Source organism: Danio rerio, chromosome 12, assembly GCF_052040795.2.
Source record: "Danio rerio strain M-AB ecotype USA chromosome 12, GRCz13ab, whole genome shotgun sequence".
Taxonomy (NCBI): domain Eukaryota; kingdom Metazoa; phylum Chordata; class Actinopteri; order Cypriniformes; family Danionidae; genus Danio; species Danio rerio.
Genome location: NC_141032.1, coordinates 21,895,491 through 21,912,974, shown reverse-complemented (window position 1 = coordinate 21,912,974; position 17,484 = coordinate 21,895,491). Strand labels below are relative to the sequence as shown.

General features: G+C 40.2%; 1 protein-coding gene and 1 long non-coding RNA gene across 3 annotated transcripts in view; both read right to left on the bottom strand.

Moving 5' to 3' along the window:
• The window catches only part of snx29 (sorting nexin 29), a 265,933-nt gene that overhangs the window by 37,878 nt on the left and 210,571 nt on the right, over nt 1–17,484 (bottom strand). The gene's annotated exons all lie outside the window — the stretch shown is intronic.
• On the bottom strand, nt 1,052–16,259 carry LOC147841371 (uncharacterized). Its single transcript, XR_015504074.1, has 3 exons — nt 15,080–16,259; nt 9,342–9,764; nt 1,052–3,539 (listed from the first exon to the last, which is right to left on the bottom strand). It is a non-coding gene; the product is annotated as an uncharacterized LOC147841371 (long non-coding RNA).

The following is a 17,484-nucleotide window of genomic DNA, read 5'->3' as shown; positions in this document are numbered from 1 at the left end:
AGCTGACAAACCACTTCAGCATCCTGTACACTAAGAAAGAAAGTATATTCATTTGTGGGCTGTTCAACATCTAAGTGTTCCCTCAAACTGTCTCTGAATCTTTGCTCTCCTTATGGCCTATGGCAACAAAGTACAGTATCATCTCTCTCTACATCTGTGCATCCCAGCTGCAGTGAAGATCACACGGCATGCACTAAACCATGAAAAACACGGAACATTTGCTCATTTGAATCTGGGTAAATGTGGGTCACAGGGACGGTCAGAGGTCTGCGCTTGTTCCCCCTGGAGACAAGCGATGTGATGAACAATATGAGCAAAATGTGAGTGCACAGATATAATCGAGAGAAAGGTTATTCGTTCATAATGTGACGTTAGCAAAGAGCACAGTCAGAGTTCCCAGCTTTGGCCTTATATAAAACTCATTATTCTAATCAGAGATTAATATTCATAGCTAGTGTTAGATTCATTCACTGACCACATTTGCATATACCTCTTTTGAAATTAAAATCCTCATTAACTCTTTACATGTTTAACAGAAAATACTGCAGTTTTATATATACTCACATATGAACATTTTGATGTATATTATATAATAAAAACATGCACTTGTAGCCATTTATTACTATTCAACTAAGTAATTCAATCAATCGCTCATTTACAGTATATCCTTTATAAAAGGCAACAACAACAAAAACCTCAAGCCTGTAACCCTTTCAAACATAGCACTGTTTGTTATGGTGCTGTTTCCTGACTTGTATTCATTTTCTTGCACTTGTATTTATGTTGTTTGAGAAGAAACTGAAAGAATTATCTGCCATACAATGAAAATCTAGATATACCTACTTTATCAAAAATAAAGATACTGAAGGTGTCACTAAAACTGTGTTTTTTCAAATGGTACACTTTTATACCAATCAGGTTCACATTTGTACCTTAACAGTACATATTTATACCTAACAAGTACAAATGTGTACCTCATATTCCCTTAAAGGTACAAAAGTGTAATCTAAAGGTAAAAAAATGATTGGTAACACATTATGTTGATGGTCCATTTGGGTATTAGTAGACTGTCTGCTTAATATCTGTTGATACTGCTGCTAAACAGACAATTAACTGACTATAAGAAACTTTGCAAGTACTGTATATGTCAACTTACACTAACCCTAGCCTCAACCTAACAATCTACCAATAATCTAATGAGAATTAGTTGGCATGTAGATGCAATGTAACTTAAGTTCAACAAACGCACCATCAAAATAAAGTGTGACCAAATGTTCTTTTAAGGTACAAATGTGAACCTGTAAGGTACAAAAATGTACCTTTTAAAAAAAGTTACCACCCCAGTGACAGCTTTTGCACCTTTATTTCTGAGTGTGTCGACAAAGCTGAATAATAAGAATTCAGAACATGAAAAAATTACAGTCTGTGAGTCTCAAACTCCACTGTATCCTTATTCTCATGAAAATCCCCTGAGCATAAAACTCAGATGTAAAACAGGTCAATGAGAACAAAAGACTGGCTACCCATGTTACATGTTACATTACTCACAGGACCATAAATATGCACACCCAGTGAGATTACAACAATTATATAATTTTTTCCCCTTATTTTCTAAGGTTAAAGGGATAGTTCACCCAAAAATGAAAATAAATTCACTATTTAATCAACCTAGAGTTTGGATGTTCTCAGCATGGTCGCATGGGTTTCCTCCCGGTGCTCCAGTTTCCCCCACAGTCCAAAGACATGTGCTATAGGTGAATCGAATAAACTAAATTGGCCGTATGTATGACTGCATGGGTGTTTCCCAATACTGTGTTGCAACTGTAAGGGCATCTACTGCATAAAATATATGAGGGAATAGCTGGCGGTTCATTTCCCTGTGGAGACCTCTGAATTATAGACTAAGAGCCATAAACTCATACACTCGGCGCAATGTGGCACAAGGCGCGACGCAAATGTTGTTTGCTAGTTTCAGTTCGGCGCAAAATTCGTTTTGATGTTTTGCACCACACTGTTTAAATAACAAATGCATTTGCGCTCATATGTGCACCCATAGGCATTCTGATCTAAAAAGGGAGGAGTGTTGAGACACATTGCTGGCGCGTTGCTATTTTGAAATACTATAATGATCTGTTGTATAGACCAGAACAAAGCTGTTCCAGCACAGAGCGCGTTAGTTGTTCGCCTCGATTACACACTGCTTAATACAGACAAGATGTAGAGCAATGCGCAAATATCTTAACATATGAAAAAGAATTAAAATATTAAGGATATATAGGATATAATATGGATATATATAGGATATGGGGCGAAGCAGTGGCGCAGAAGGTAGTGCTGTTGCCTCACAGCAAGAAGGTCGCTGGGTCGCTGGTTCGAGCCTCAGCTCAGTTGGCGTTTCTGTGTGGAGTTTGCATGTTCTCCATGCGTTCATGTGGGTTTCCTCTGGGTGCTCTGGTTTCCCCCACAGTCCGAAGACATGCAGTACAGGTGAATTGGGTAGGCTAAATTGTCCGTAGCGTATGAGTGTGTGTGAATGTGTGTGTGGATGTTTCCCGGAGATGGGTTGCGGCTGGAAGGGCATCCGCTGCGCAACTGAATAAGTTAGCGGTTCGTTCCGCTGTGGAGACACCGGATTAATAAAGGGACTAAGCCGACAAGAAAATGAATAAATGAATGAATATATGGGACATAAATATAAAGGATTAAAATATTACAAAACATATTATTTTCTAGCCTACATAAATATAAAAACCATACTTTCATGCCTTCTTCATGTCGTTGGCTTTTTTAGTTTATTTGTGACAATATGCTTTTGTATAATGTTTTTATTATTAGCAGTATTATTTGTTATATCCATATTTATATTTGTTTTATTAAAAACAAGCTTAGATTTGCCCACCTGTCAGGTTTTAGACCATATGGGGCCACAGCATGTGCATTAGGATATACCTCTTACACCTCAATAATATTGTTTATTTATTCATTTGCTGGAAATTAGAACTGAATTTAGAAATAGTTTTGAAAAAATATTTGCGCTTAACAAACGAAATTAATTATTTATAGGCTAATTGATGTCTGTGCGTACAAGGTTTCCCCATCTACGAGAGCGAAAGTGAAAGTAAATAATGAGGAGGCTTATCTCTCATTCTCGCGCTGTAGATGCTCCGTTTAACTGTTTTCTTGCTAGTAAAATGCACAGTTTTTCCATTTACAAAGTCGTCATGTAAATAGCAAATGCAATATGGCGAATCAAATGACTCTTAAAGGGAATAGGAGATGGGACTCTGATTGGTTTATTCTCAAAACACACCTATATCTTATTAAGAAAATAAGCTCAACCCTTTTAAACCATGTGCCACGGCACAAAACGGATTTTCCCATCCTTATATTAAAAGTGGATTCTGACATGCCCTTAATGCGTTTGCGGCCTGCGCTTTGCAAAATAGAGCCCTAAGCCAAAGGAAAGTGAATAAATTAATTTACCCACCCTCTACTGGTTGGAAGTCTTTATCAATGTTAAAATGTTCGATGAAGCCCGACTTCCGGTATAGCAATGAAGGAGTAAGGTGCGTGGAAGAAGGGCTCCCAATATACTTTATTAAATTAAACCTGCTAAACGCTAAATATTTCCAGTTACTGTTAATTGATTTGTTTAGAACATTATCGCCCAAAATATGAGTAATTCTAAGCCGAAGCAAGCTCATCCTTCAGCTCCACCGACAACGAGATCTACCACGAGCATCGCTAGCAAGTTAGCAACCATGGCCGCCGCCGCCTCCAGTGCTGAAAAACAGGTCACGTCAGAAACTTTTGAATCCGTATCCATAGACCTGTTGATTTCTGAATTAACTAAACAGCGTGTTAGTATCAGGGAAGATTTCTCTGCCTTGATTCAGGAATCTATCGGGCCTTTACAAAGCTCCGTGAATGCGTTAAGAGAATCGGTTGAAGGATTTCAGAGCCGCCTGACTGCGACGGAGTGCCTAGCTGGGGAGAATTTTGAGAGGCTGACAGCAGCTGAAAATGCTATTAAAACTTTACAAACTCAGAACACATCTCTGCTTGATCGCATTGAGGATTTGGAAAACAGATCTCGAAGAGCTAACTTGAGGATCGTGAACATTCCGGAAGGTAGCGAAAACGGCAAAGACCCCGTTACTTTCGTTTCTGAGATGTTACTTGAGATGACGGGCACGGAGGTCTTCGACAACCCACCAACACTTGACAGAGCGCACCGTTCACCCGGCCAAAAACCAGCGGACGGCCGTAAACCACGTCCATTTTTGGTGTGTTTTCATCGATTTCAGGAAAAGGAGCGGTTGCTGCGCTGGGCAAAACGACACGAAATGAAATACAAGGGGAACATCATCAGAATCTACCAAGATCTCAGCGCTACCCTGTCAAAGAAACGCTCCTCTTACAACGGCATCAAGCAATCACTCTACCAGAAGGGCATACGTTTTCAATTGCTTTACCCGGCTCGACTGAGGGTGACTTTTAATGAAGAAACCTTAATATTCAATACACCGGATGAGGCGAAACAGTTCTACGACCAACGTATAAATGTTTAGAACACTTTTTTTTTCCCTTGTTTTCTTTTTCACTCAATCACAGCTTACTGAGTTGACTCTTTTGAAATTTTTTTTTTTTTTTTGCTTTTGCTTTTGCTCTAAACTAAACAGAAACTGATGCACTGATAACAGTGACTGCGTTGAGGAAAAAAAACATTATCCTTTATATTGGCGTTTTGACATTTTAGAATGTTTAATTATGTTGGGTTGCCCTCTAGAGGTTGAAACGGATATAAGTTAGATGGGAGATTACTGGGGGTTGGTTAATGGGGGCCTGCAATTTGTCTCCGTTCTTGAGGCAAATATAGGTAAAGTTCAGTGGGGTTGGGAGAATCACTGCCAAATATGTTTGTTTTTTCTCTTTTCGCCTTTTCCTTTTTTTTTTTTTTTTTTTCTCCTTTTACCTGCTTGTCATGTACTGGAGAGAGGGTCTTACTCTTTACAAAACAAAGGTTGATCAATGAGTGATACAAATAGGACTGGAGGGTCTTCTATCCGGTTTATTAGCTGGAACGTTAAAGGTTTGAACGGACCAAACAAAAGAGCTCGTATATTTGCTCATCTTAAAAAACTGAATACTGAAATAGCATTTCTGCAAGAAACGCATTTACAGCTAACAGACCATACGAGACTTAGAAAACCCTGGATTGGTCAGATCTTTCATTCCCAGTTCAACAGTAAAGCAAGAGGAACAGCGATTCTAATTCATAAGAAGGTGCAATTTCATGCTTCTAAATTTGTTTCAGACCCCCAAGGACGTTTTGTTATTGTGACGGGTCTTCTGTTTCATACCCCTGTTGCACTAGTATGTGTTTATGCCCCTAATTGGGATGATGTTAACTTTGTTCACAAAATAATTTCTTCTTTACCCGATTTAAACTCGTATCGTTTGATTTTTGGTGGAGATTTGAACTGTGTTATTAATCCAACACTAGATCGTTCAAATCCAAAAACAACATCCCAGACAAAAATGTCTTGCGCTCTATCATCCTTTATGACTCAAACAGGTTGTGTGGACCCATGGAGATTTTTATTTCCTCAAAAGAAAGAATTTTCTTATTTTTCCCCTGTTCACTCTTCATACTCAAGAATCGACTATTTTTTCTTAGATAAGACATTACTTCCCCATGTGGAAAAGACTCAGTATTCTTCGATTGTAATATCAGATCATGCACCACTGCTTCTTGATTTACGATTTACTCATCACTGTACCCAACGTCCTAATTGGAGATTAAATTCTAACCTATTAGCAGATAAAAATTTTTACAAACATATATCAATGGCCATAGATAACTTTTTACTTACAAATGATTCAGAAGAGACATCACCAATAGTCCTGTGGGAGACACTTAAAGTAGTCATCAGAGGTGAAATTATATCTTACTCTATATCTGTTAATAAATTAAAACATGCTAAACTACAACAACTAATAGAATCAATAGAAAAATTAGATCAACAACTTTCTATATCACCCACTGAAGAACTACTTAAAAAGAGAGTGGAACTCAAAGCAGAATTTGATCAGTTGTCAATCGAAAAAACCCAACAAAACTTGCTTTGGACTAAAGGGAATTTTTATGAACACGGGGAAAAAGCAAGCCGTTTATTATCTCACCAGATAAAAATTCAGTCAGCTTCCAGGTTAATCCCACAAATTCGTAATGCCTCACAACATCTGACAGTTGATCCTAAAGAAATTAATGATACCTTTAAAAAATATTATACCGACTTATACACTTCAGATTTTTTTGGAGATACATCAGGTATGTCATCTTTTTTTAATAACCTGAATATCCAGACAATTAACCCAAATCAAAAAGAAATGCTAGAACAACCAATTGATCTACAAGAAATCTTAGATTCTATTAATGGTATGCAAAACGGCAAAAGCCCTGGCCCTGACGGCTATTCAGTGGAATTTTATAAAGCTTTTGCCCCTAAATTAGCTCCACTTCTTCTAAAAATGTTTGAAAATTCTTTAATTAATTCAGAGTTACCAAGGTCTCTTACAGAAGCATTTATTACACTTATTCTGAAGCCAGGAAAAGACCCACTTGACTGCAGCTCCTACAGGCCAATATCACTGCTAAATGTCGATGTTAAAATTCTTGCGAAATTATTGGCCTCCAGAATTGACACCATCATACCAGAAATTGTATCACCAGATCAAACAGGCTTCATAAGGGGTCGTCACTCATTTACTAATTTAAGAAGACTTCTTGGTATTCTGTATTCTCCTGCGTCCAGGGAGGCCCCAGAGGTGGTGGTGTCCCTGGACGCAGAGAAGGCGTTTGATAGAGTGGAGTGGCACTATTTATTTACAGTTTTAAAAAAATTCGGTTTTGGATCAAAATTTATAGCCTGGGTCCAATTGCTATATTCTAATCCCAAAGTATCTGTTATTACAAATAAAATACGTTCCCAATTTTTTCCAATATTTAGAGGAACAAGGCAGGGCTGTCCTTTAAGCCCTCTTCTTTTTGCATTAGCAATCGAACCACTTTCTATTATGCTTAGATCCTCGCAGTCTATCCAGGGAATTGATCGAATGGGGTCGGAACACAGGGTCTCTTTATATGCAGACGACCTGTTGTTATACATTTCACATCCAGTTGAAAACGTCCCAAAGATAGTAAAAAATTTATCTGATTTTGGTAGTTTTTCAGGATATAAACTAAATCTTTCTAAAAGTGAATGCTTTCCAATCAATTCCCTTGCTTTACAAATTAATGTAACATCTTTTCCATTTAGGGTTTCTCAATCTGGATTTAAATATTTGGGAGTCCATATTACCCGCAGTTTTTCAGGTTTATATGCAAAAAATTTCTTACCACTATTAAGTAAAATTAAATTGGATCTTCAGAGATGGGACGCACTACAATTATCCTTAGCAGGCAGAGTGAACTGTATAAAAATGAATATCCTACCTCGATTCTTATACTTATTTCAATCCCTTCCAGTTTTTCTCCCAAAAGCTTTTTTCCATAAAATAAATACACCTATCTTATCATTCTTATGGAATGGGAAGAATCCCAGAACCAGTAAGGAGCTTCTTGAAAGACATAGATCCCAGGGAGGTTTAGCACTTCCTAATTTTATTAGTTACTACTGGGCCGCCAACCTCCAAAAAATTGTTAGTTGGTATAATACCCCAGAGGTTGATTGGTGTAAAGCTGAAGCAAATACTTGTATTTCTACATCACTTTCTTCATTAATAACAATGAAGTTACCATTTTCTCCGTCTAATTATTCCTCAAGCCCCGTTGTATGCTCTACACTCAAGATATGGTCCCAGTTTAGACAGAAGCATAAACTGACCGATTTTTCTATGCTAAACCCTTTATGTAATAACCACTTGTTTCCTCCCGGTAAGCTAGATTTCACATATGTTCAATGGCAGAAGGCAGGCCTGTCTAGATGTTGTGACTTCTATATAGACAACACCTTCGCTAATTTTAGTGACCTCTCCAAAAAATTTCAAGTGGCACATTCCAATCTATTTCGTTATTTCCAGGTCCGACACTTTGTCCAAGCTCAGAGCTCAACTTTTCCTGATTTACCACCAGCCTCAATGCTGGATAAAATTCTACAATCTCCTACTGCTCTTAAAGGTCAAATTGCAGCATTATACATGATTATCATGTCTCCAAATGATGCTTTAATTGACCGAATTAGAGGAAAGTGGGCAAACGACATTGGAACTGAAATCCCTGATAATATATGGGAAGAGGCTCTGAGTAGAGTAAATGGATCCACTTCCTGCGCACGCCTCAATCTCATACAATTTAAAATTATTCATCGAGCCTACTACACAAAATGTAGACTCTCAAAAATATATCCTTCTATTGATGAGGTGTGTGATCGTTGTAGAAGTGAAAAGGCAGACTTTTTTCATATGTTCTGGGCTTGTCAAAAGTTGAGTGACTATTGGACACAAATATTTAAAACATTAAATGACGCCTTTAATTTAGAAATAAAACCTAGTGTTGAGTTAGCTATCTTCGGGGTACCAGAACACAATATATTGTTGACAAACAAGGAAAAAAATGTATTCGCCTTCGCTACTTTGTTAGCAAGGAGAAGAATACTACTTGAGTGGAAATCAGCAGCTTCACCTAAAGCTTCAATGTGGATGTGTGATCTGATTTTATATTTGAAATTAGAGAAAATTAAGTATTTAATGAAGGGATCAGTCCAAAAATTTTATGAGACATGGCAACCTATGATTACATGTTTTGGGAAAAGGAAGACTCTCTCCTTTAACTGATTTATATAAATAAATCTGTGCAAACAGGTTTAACTGTGATCACCAATATGGTTTAGTTTGAAATGTATGTAAAGGACCACTATAAATGTAACAGAATATTGATTTGTATTGATTTGTATATACATGTACTGTAGGTAATTATTTATTTGAAATTATTTTTTTTTTTAAGTTTATTTATTTATTTTTATTAATTTACTATTATTATTATATATATAATTTTTTTATTTTTATTTATTTAATTATTTACTATTATTAACAATATTTTCAATTTTGCTATACTTTTATTTATTCCTGTTATAATTGTATTTTAATTTTATTTGTTTGCTAATTTATTTCGGCGGCAGTGTTCGAAAATGGGGGGAAAGTTACAACTTTAAATGTACAAAATGTTTTGTTAAAGCTTGAGAAAATCATCACAAATAAATGTTTAAAAAAAAAAAAAGAATTATTAACCCCCCTGAAAAAAAAAAAAAAAAAAAAAAAAAAAAATGTTCGATGAATACAAAAGGGGATATTTTGAAGAAAGCAGAAAACATGTAACTACTGACTTGCACAGTAGGAAAAACAATTGTTACAAGGTTACAGGTTTCCAACATTTTTCTAAATATTTTCTTTTGAGTTGTTTAACTGTTTACATGTGTCTGTTACAAATGTACATGGCAAATTTCACAATATACACGTAAACTAACAAAAGATAAAGTTAAACTGACCATATGCCTCTTTGAAGGGTCGCTGAAAAGGTGCATAAGCCGGTTTTCCTATATTCTGATGAGCTGAAATAAGATTAGATGATGCCCGTTCATGCCTGTTGTATAATCCTTGTCATGGTTACATACATACATAAGACATATAATAAACTGCGTTAAAGGGATAGTTCACCCTAAAATGTAAAATCTGTCATAATTCCTTTTATTCTTGTCACCATCCTGCAGTTTGTCTCCATTCCCCTAGAGGTCCCCGTGTTTCCCCTCTGTATTTGTTCTTCCTCATGTGTTCTTGTTTACTTACTTTAGATCACCTGTGACTTGTTCCAGACAGTGTATTTAAGTTGTCACTTTGTCTGTGTTCCTCACTCGGTTTTTGAGTCATCTCTGGTGAACTTGCCTTGCGTTTCCCTTGATCTCCTGAGCTACGTCTAGTAAGAGTGTTTTATTTTCCTTGTTGCTGACTGCATTAATTATCTATTTGTTATCTCCCCTCGTGGAGTTTTCTTTACATGTTTATTATACTGTTAGAGTATTTTGTATACCTCATTTTGAGAAGAACCTAAGGGTCCAACACGACTTCCTCTGTGGCTTAGTGGTATACACATCGGTTTCCACACCAGAGACCCGGGTTCAAGACCCGGTCGTGACAGAAAAACCGAGTCAGACATGGACCCAGAGGCACTCAGTACCAAAGATCTGTTGGCAGTGATTGGCAGTCATGAAGCTTAGTTCCAGCGTCATGAAGAGGTTCTCCGTCGTCAAGAGGAGGTGATGACAAAACACTCAGAGCTCCTTGCTGATGTCACGTCGTCCATTCGGCAACTCTTTCAAAGCCTTCCTGGGGTTTCTTCTCCTGCTTCTCCTGCTGCACCACCCCTAAGTACCAACAGTCCTCCCATAGCTCCAGTAGTTGTTGCAGAGCCCCGACTTCCACCCCCCAAGCCATTCTCAGGAGATCCTAGTTCCTGTCAGGGATTTCTCACCCAGTGCTCTCTCACTTTCGAGCTTTAGCCCTCAAGTTTTCCCACTGACCGCTCAAAGATAGCTTATATTATCACCCTTCTGACTGACAAGGCATTATCTTGGGCCTCTGCGGCATGGGAGTCCCAGCCTAGTTATTGCCAGTCATACACAGCCTTTGAGAAGGAATTCAAGAAGGTGTTCAATCACCCAGTTAGTGGACAGGAGGCTTCCAAACGTCTCCTTACTCTCCGTCAAGGTCCTCGCAGCGCTGCAGACTTCGCCATTGAATTTCGAACTATTGCAGCAGGTACTGGATGGAATGACGAGGCCTTAAGAGTCTGCTTTCTGGGCGGATTAGCTGAATCCATCCAAGATGAGATGGCCACCCGGTAACCAGCCAAAGACCTAGAATCCCTTATTGATATGGCCATTCGCCTTGATATTCGCTTGAGAGAACGGAGAATGACTCGAGGCAGAGCATCCCCGTCCCAGACTCCTGTTCACAAACCTGCATCTCCAGTTCATGCTCCACCAATCAGACTTCCCCCAGTCAATGAACAAGCTCCTGAGCCTCCAGAAGATATGCAGCTAGGTCGTTCCAGACTCTCTCCCAGTGAAAGGGACAGACAGATGAGGGAGCGACGATGCCTTTACTGTGGTATGTCTGGTCATTTTCGATCCACTTGTCCAGAACTGTCCGGAAACGAGGGTCCCCACCGAGTTACAGGAGGACTGTGATGGGGAAAATAAGAGTTCCTCCTGCCAACACCGTTCTAGCTCTCAAAGCTATTTTAACCTGGGAGAGTCATCAGTTCCCAGTCCAGGCAATGATCGATTCAGGGGCCGCAGGTAATTTCATAGATCTCTCCTTGGCCAAGAAACTTAAGATTCCTACCCACCTTCTCCCTCATCCCCAGTCAGTAACTGCTTTGGATGGTAGACCCCTTGAACCCGGCAAAGTAACTGAGGCCACTCAGTCCCTGAAGCTTACCATTGCTAAACATCAGCAGGAGGAGACTTTCTACCTTATTGACTCTCCCGAGTATCCGGTCATTCTAGGTCATCCCTGGTTGCATAGACATAATCCCCATATCAACTGGTCTACTGGTTCCATTCTAGATTGGAGTCCTTCATGTCACTTCACCTGTTTTACCCAGAGCCTCTCTGCCCCTCATCCCGAGCCTCAAGATTCTGTAGATCTGTCTCAAGTTCCCGCTGTCTATCATAAGTTTAGGGCAGTATTCAGTAAGTCTCGAGCCACCTCTTTGCCACCTCACTGCCCATACGACTGTGCAATTGACCTTCTCCCCGGTTCCTCCCCTCCTAGAGGCAGAGTCTCCTCCCTATCTCCCCCTGAACAGGCTGCTATGAATGCTTACATCCAAGAGTCCCTGGCAACTGGCATCATCCGAGCCTCCACTTCCCCTGCTGGTGCTGGCTTCTTCTTTGTGGGGAAGAAGGATGGGGGGCTTAGGCCTTGTATCGATTACCGAGGTCTCAACAAGATAACCATTCGGAATCGATATCCCCTGCCTCTTATGGCTACTGCCTTTGAGCTGCTGCAGGGAGCTTCCATTTTTACCAAGCTCGACCTTCGCAATGCCTACCATCTGGTGCGGATACGGCAAGGAGATGAATGGAAGACTGCTTTTAACACCCCCACAGGCCACTATGAATACCTGGTGATGCCTTTCGGCCTTACCAATGCCCCTGCCGTGTTCCAGGCACTTATCAACGACGTCCTCCGAGACATGTTAAATATATTTGTATTCGTTTATCTGGACGATATACTTATATTTTTCAAGTCCATGGAGGAGCACGAGGGCCATGTCAGCAGGGTTCTCCAAAGACTCCTTGAAAATCATCTCTTTGTCAAGCCAGAAAAATATGAGTTTCATGTTTCCCTGACTAAGTTTCTTGGGTACATTGTCACCCCTGGTCACCTGGAGAAGGACCCTAGTAAGATTAAAGCTGTTCTCGACTGGCCTATTCCAACCACAGTAAAAGAGGTGCAAAGGTTTGTGGGCTTTGCAAACTTTTACAGGAAGTTTATCAGGAATTTCAGCTCAGTTGTGGCTCCCTTGACAGCACTGACAAAGGGAGGAGGAGTCAAGATTGAATGGGGCCCTAAAGCAGCGGCTGCCTTCCAGGATCTCAAGGATCGATTCACCTCAGCTCCCATACTCTCTATCCCTAATCCAGACATACCCTTTATGGTAGAGGTGGATGCCTCAGATGTGGGTGTAGGAGCCATATTATCACAGAGGAATGAGGATGGAAAACTACACCCCTGTGCTTTCATGTCACGTCGCCTGTCTAATGCCGAGCGCAACTACCACGTGGGGGACCGAGAGCTGCTTGCTGTTAAGTTGGCCTTGGAAGAATGGCGCCATTGGCTTGAGGGCACCCGACATCCTTTCCAGGTACTTACAGACCATAAGAACCTAGAATTACTCCAGCAGGCCAAGCAACTGAACCCTCGGCAGGCTCGATGGTCTCTGTTTTTCAACAGATATCAGTTCATCCTGACTTATAGACCCGGTTCCAAGAACCTTAAGCCTGATGCCTTGTCCCGAGCCTACTCTCCAGAGACACATGAAAAACCTGTTTCTTCTATTATTCCTAGTTCAAGGATTGTTGCCCCCCTCAGATGGGATCTGGAACAAGTGGTCCGTAAGGCTCAAACCAAAGAACCTGATCCAGGGAATGGACCGTTGGGGGCTCTATATGTCCCTCGAGCAGTGCGAGCTCAGGTCTTGCAGTGGGGTCATGAGTCTGTATTGACCTGCCACCCAGGTAGTTCCCGTACTTTAGAATTCCTCCGACGTCGCTTTTGGTGGCCTTCCATAAAGGAAGATGTTAAAGGTTATGTGGAGGCCTGCCAAGTATGTTGTCAGGGAAAATCATCACACCAGCGACCTCAGGGACTGCTCCATCCCTTACCTGTTCCCCACAGGCCTTGGTCACACCTTTCCCTGGATTTCATTACAGGACTTCCACTCTCCCAGGGCAACACGGTCATATTGGTTGTGGTGGACCGATTTTCCAAGGCTGCCCGGTTCATTCCTCTGCCCAAGTTGCCATCGGCTAAAGAGACTGCTGAGCTCATATTAAGCCATGTTTTCAGAGTTTTTGGCATTCCCCAAGACATTGTTTCTGACCGAGGTCCACAATTTCTGTCCAGATTCTGGGGGGCTTTTTGCAGACTCTTCGGAACCACTGCCAGCCTATCATCCGGGTTCCATCCTGAGTCTAATGGTCAGACGGAACGAGTTAACCAAGATTTGGAAACAACTCTACGGTGCATGGCAGCCAATAACCCCACCACTTGGTCATCTTACATAATGTGGGCTGAATATGCCCACAACACCCTCAAGTCCTCAGCCACCGGACTTTCCCCTTTTGAATGCCAATTTGGTTATACCCCTCCATTGTTTCCTGAGAAAGAGGTCCAGGTGGGAGTTCCCTCAGCCCAGCACTTTGTTTGACGCTGTTGACGAACCTGGAGGAGAGCTAGAAGCGCTCTCCTTCGAACCTCCCTGAGATACCAACATCAGGCTAATCGCCGTCGTCGAAGGCCTCCTGCTTTCCGTGTTGGCCAGAAAGTCTGGTTGGCCACTAAGAACCTTCCACTCCGGGTTGAGTCGAGAAAATTGTCCCAGAGGTTCATCGGGCCATTTAGAATAGCCAGGAAAGTTAACCCTGTTTCTTATCATTTGTATCTTCCTCATTCACTTAGAATTAATCCCACATTTCATGTCTCTTTATTAAAACCTGTCTTGTCTTCTCCCTTTGCCCCCCCTCGCAGACCCCCTCCACCTCCCAGGATCATTGACGGCCAGCCAGCCTACACGGTCCACCGGATACTGGACTCCAGGAGGGTCCAGAACTCACTTCAGTATCTGGTTGACTGGGAGGGCTACGGGCCAGAAGAGCGCTCCTGGATTCCTGCCAAAGACATCCTGGACCCTAGTTTAATCCGGGAGTTTCATACCCAGAGGCCAGGGTGTTCTGGTAGGAACGTCAGGAGCCGTTCCTAAAGGAGGGGGTCCTGTCACCATCCTGCAGTTTGTCTCCATTCCCCTAGAGGTCCCCCTGTTTCCCCTCTGTATTTGTTCTTCCTCATGTGTTCTTGTTTACTTAATTTAGATCACCTGTGACTTGTTCCAGCCAGTGTATTTAAGTTGTCACTTTGTCTGTGTTCCTCACTCGGTTTTTGAGTCATCTCTGGTGAACTTGCCATGCGTTTCCCTTGATCTCCTGAGCTACGTCTAGTAAGAGTGTTTTATTTTCCTTGTTGCTGACTGCATTAATTATCTGTTTGTTTTCTCCCCTCGTGGAGTTTTCTTTACATGTTTATTATACTGTTAGAGTATTTTGTATACCTCATTATGAGAAGAACCTAAGTTGTCTGTTTTGCTACCTCATTTTTGAGAAGAACCTAAGTTGATATTTTTTTTAATAAATCCTTGTTTTCTGGATTCCCTCTTGTGGCTTGTGGCTTAGTGGTATACACATCGGTTTCCACACCAGAGACCCGGGTTCAAGACCCGGTCGTGATAATTCTTTACTTGTTTCAAATCTTTATGAGTTTCTTTCTTGTTAATTGTTTTATTTATGCACCGTGTCTGATCATTTAGATCTTTGTGGAAAGAATGGTAATACACTTTATGAAACAATGCTTTAACCATGATTCTGAGGGGAAGATTGATGTTATTTACTGTCTGTGGTTTCATCAATGTTAAATAAAAAAACGTAACTCTGACTGTACGTTCACAATTAAGGCAGTGAGAGCGTCAAAGTCCGCTCTGGCCACCCTGCCGACCACACTGTCTGCCTTCACTGCTCCGCCGGCGAGAGCGTAAAAATTCGCTACATTGATCTCATATTTAAAGGGACCACTGCCGCATATCAGCAAATCAGTTACATTCCTGCATAAAAACATGCTTTCTAGCGTGAATTTGTTGATCAAATTCATTTAACTATGGAAGATCAAGTTGTTGCGTGTGCTCTGGCTTTGGTCAACTTATCCAATATGGGTCCATGTCTGAATTATTCTGAATCAGCAATAGTGTTTTGTACTGACGTTATTCCTGCTTTTTTTAAAGAAAAAAAATAACAATAATGCACATCAACTCCCCAATAACATTTTTAATGTATGTTTCTGTAAGAAAATATTGGAAATCATTGGAAATCCAGCGACCTCAATCATTAAACCTTTTGGAACAACTCTACTCGGAACAGTGTAGAGTTCACAGTGACTGTGTTCCCTGGACTCCTCTCAAGCGGTAGACGTTTACATTTCAACTGGTTGCCACTGAACCACATCATGAATCAATACCAGAGATTTCAATGCCCCTCGACACCCACACCAGCGAACACACACCGTGCCGCTCCTCACCCCTTATCTCCACTTCGGGCTACTTTGACGCTCTCGCCGATTTTGGTATGAATGCACAGTAAGATTACATGATGCTGTGTGAGTGTTAGAGATATAAACTAAGTGAGTCAGAGCCATACTCTAAAGATATTTTGGAAGGCAATACGAGAGCAGAGCTCATTAATAATCATAACCCTTCCAAATAAGGTAAAAACAGAGTTTTTCCTTCTAACATTTCCTAGGCTTGTAAACAGACATATAAAACAGCTTCTGCTGCATTTTGTCTGCTGCATTTTTTACAGTCAAAGTCACAGACAGTAACTTATGTACAGCAAAAATTAAATTTTTTTTTTAAATTGCATACTCTTGTTGTTTTTATATATTTATATATATATATATATATATATATATATATATATATATATATATATATATATATATATATATATATATATATATACACACATACATTTTTTTTTTTGTATTTGTTTTTTTTTTTTTAGTAGATGGTGCAGTGGTAATTCACTAGGTAGGGAAGTAAGGTTTAACTGCCACCACTGTGCTCCTAAGAACAGCATGTGATATTGTAACAAGCGTACAATAATAACTGTAACTTCAGATTAAAGCATTAACTCAAGAACTACTGCTGTAGAAATCACAGCCACTTGACGACAAAGAGTTTTTAAAAGGGAATGACTCATGAACGAAAAAAATTAATAAACAATTGATTGAATTAAAGCCTCTGCCACTTTGTTATTTATACACCGGAAAGAGCTGGGTCAAGTGAGCGACAGAGAAGTATAATATTACAAGAAAAAAAATAAGACCAACATATGCTTTTATTATAAAACGCTCAAGCTGAAGTGTAAACGATACACTGATCTGTCTGCATATGTGGATCAGCAAGCAGGTATTGTGCTATTTTGCTGTGAGACTATCAGCAAAGAGCAGGGACAGTGAGGCTAGTGTCTGGGGAGGATGTGCACATTATCTCTCGACTGACACCCTCTAAACAGCCAATCCCCAAAACCACAACAGGCATCAGATTGACAGACACACCAAATCCCTCCATCAGCTTCTCAAACTATGAGTGGATGAAATAAAGCTAGTGCAAAAGTGGCGCGCACACGCACACGCACACACACACACACACACATACACACACACACGTTGGGTTTTGATGTTTTTGGGGCACTCCTATTGACATAATGGCTTTTTATTTTATTTTTTTATATTAGCAGATTGTATATTCTGTTTTCTTTATACCTTATCCTGAACTCAAACCCATACAGAAAACATTATGCAAATATATAATACTCAATTCTATAGAATTTCTATAGAAATTTTCATGTTGTTTTGCAATAATCAATGTCTTTACTGGTGTTTCAGTGAAATCAACAATCATAACATTAACATTGAGATGTGCAGCAGCAGTGAATATTTCAAGTTAAGTTTATTGACAAAATAAAAACAGAAATGCTACCCTTGCAAGCAAAACTACAGTGTTATTATGTGGAGCACTGTTTAACGTCCATTAAGAATATCTATAATAACGATGATGATAGTAAATGTAGACTATGCTCCTACGTGTGTATG